Source organism: Alosa sapidissima, chromosome 15 (genome assembly GCF_018492685.1).
Source record: "Alosa sapidissima isolate fAloSap1 chromosome 15, fAloSap1.pri, whole genome shotgun sequence".
Taxonomy (NCBI): domain Eukaryota; kingdom Metazoa; phylum Chordata; class Actinopteri; order Clupeiformes; family Clupeidae; genus Alosa; species Alosa sapidissima.
This window is the reverse complement of record NC_055971.1, coordinates 26,968,410-26,970,909: the sequence shown is the minus strand read 5'-3', so window position 1 is coordinate 26,970,909 and position 2,500 is coordinate 26,968,410. Positions and strand designations below refer to the sequence as shown.

Sequence of the window (2,500 nt, the reverse complement as noted above, 5' to 3'; positions counted from 1 at the left end):
GCTATCAGATTCTTCCTCCTCTTTTGTCTCCAGGAAGCCGAGAAAAACACCAGACTCTGATACGTATCTCGCTGCTATCTGGTTAGGATATGACCAAGAACAACATATTTTAAATTGAACTTAAGATATACAGTATCTTCGCTCGTCTTGCAAGGGAGAGGGATGGGACTGGACCTGTGGAATCCTCTGGTCATTTTTACACATTTTTACACATCATACTTCAAACGGTCAACCAAACCATCATTTACAAAGGGGAAGAAATCATACAGTATCCCCCAACATACATAAATAATTTATGCTGGGAAAACAAAACATGCAGGACCCAGCAACATAAGTAAACCATCATTTATGACCCAGCGACATAAGTAAACCATCATTTATGAGGAGAACAAAACTCAACAGAACAAAACAAACAGCGTCCATCAACATAACCTTCTACGATCCTGCCCTTTGCACAAAACCACTGTTTGTGGTGGCCTCTCTCTGTCTCTCCCCATGCTCCGAGCACGCTGCCCAGTCCATTTAATTTCACTCGGTGAGAAATCACAGGGGTCGAGGACTCGGAGGGCTTGAGTGTCTCGGCTGGCGACGGGGAAAAGCCGCCAACCTGCCACGTAATTGGCAGTCCATCTCTCCGTCCCTCCTCACTGTGAATCTGCAGCCATTGTTACTTCAGGCTGCAGTAATAAGCGCTTCCTTCTTGTCTTTCCTCCTTTGCAATGCTGCTCCATGAACCCCTCTCTGGCTCTGTGATCACCCTGCTCTCAAACGCAAAAACACTTTACCAGAGATTTTCTGCCTGATTTTTCTTTCTTTATGTATATAGTTAAAAAACTGCACTGCCAGACATTAATGACCATTCTCCCCTAAAACAGAGCTGATCTACATGCTCGCGGACCACGTAAATAAAATATGTGGCCTTTTGCATGTTTGAGCAGATTGACTGTCAGTAGTCATGAGGCCGTTATTTTTTATGGAAATGAGCGCGAACATGCGGTGGGGAATGGCAGTGTGTCCGTTATGAATACCTATTTCACCGCAGTGGAGAGGCGAGATTTGGGATTTCTCCTCCACATTGCCGCAGAGTGAGCTAAGGTAAGCTGTCAGTTAGGGTGAACTTCAGGGGCCCCTCTCTGTGCACACACACACACACACAGGCACGCGTGCACACACACACACACACACTCTCCGAGCTTTGCCATGGCAGGTGCTCTGCTTGAAACGCCCACACCCTCTGCACACTCACCCCCCTTTGTCTCTTGTGCTTGCCAACTGCCTGATAGGTAATGTTTATTTTTAATCCATTCACTAATGGGCACAGCCACTCAGTTCAGTTCCCTGTTCTTATTTAATTCTTTTTTTTTTCATTATTTCCTTCTCTTTATGTGCTCCTTGGTTTATGAATAAGTAAATATGGTATTTGGTTTCTTTCTAGTTAATAATTTAAATGACAGTGATACAGGACTCTCTCCCTCCCTCTGTCTCTGAGTGCGAGTGTGTTTTAGCTCGTTTCTAAGCAACCAGTACAACTCGTCAGACATCGGTTCCATGATGGCGCAGGGGCGCGTCATTTACGCATAAACAATACAATTTGCATATTGCCATTTTTCAAAAGGAGCTGTAATGCATTTCTTTCTCTCCCGTTTCTTTGGGCATGCATTATTTAGCCACCACGGTTGTCTTTTTCATGTTTACGCTTTCTAGACCTTTGTTCAACAAAAGCGGACAAGGTGTAGTCCACCCGCACCTTTCCATCACAACGTGTTTACCGCTCGAAAAGGTTTGCGTCGGCCTAAGAAAAATAGAAATGTTTCCCTTCAGAGTACATACAGTGGACACACACACACAAATAAAGCTCGGTTACCCAACTGGTCGAGTCTATCAAAGAGTAAATAAATGATTGAATTTATTGAGCTCTGAAGGGAGGGGTAGGAAGATTAATCGATTTGTTGTATTGATTTAGATCTCGTCTGCTTCAATAAAAGGGTGGTTACTTACCATAAAGTAAATACACGAATACCTTATGGAATTATGAACACGTGTTTCGATTCGTTTACAAAAGGGCAAACACCTCATTTGTCCGGGCTCATAGGGAATTGAATCGGGGGAAACAGTTGACAGATATGTGGCAATTCTTTCCCCCATACTGAATCGCATACGTGTCAAGTGTAGGCCTATATTTTGGGGGGAGGAAATAGGATATAGTAGGACTCTGGGGTTAAAACGACTTCACGGCCAGACAAGGACATTGGTTTGGGTTTCTGTGGGTGACACAGGCGGCAGGCACAAACCGTTATTAATGACTTAGGAAATTCGCCCGCGGGCTAGGCGTTAATTATATCGCTAGAGAGGGACAGAGGGAAAGAGAGAGGGACAGAGGGAGAGGGAGAGGGAAAGAGGGTAGTCCGCGGACATTTGACTGCCACGTTGTGCAAATTCTTGTGATTGCTCCGTCATTTCAGCAGGAAAGGCACAGTGGTCGAATTAGAAGCGAATCCAA

General features: G+C 44.7%; 1 protein-coding gene across 1 annotated transcript in view; it reads left to right on the top strand.

The window, feature by feature from the left end:
- The window catches only part of LOC121683482 (Down syndrome cell adhesion molecule-like protein 1 homolog), a 69,257-nt gene that overhangs the window by 20,863 nt on the left and 45,894 nt on the right, over nt 1–2,500 (top strand).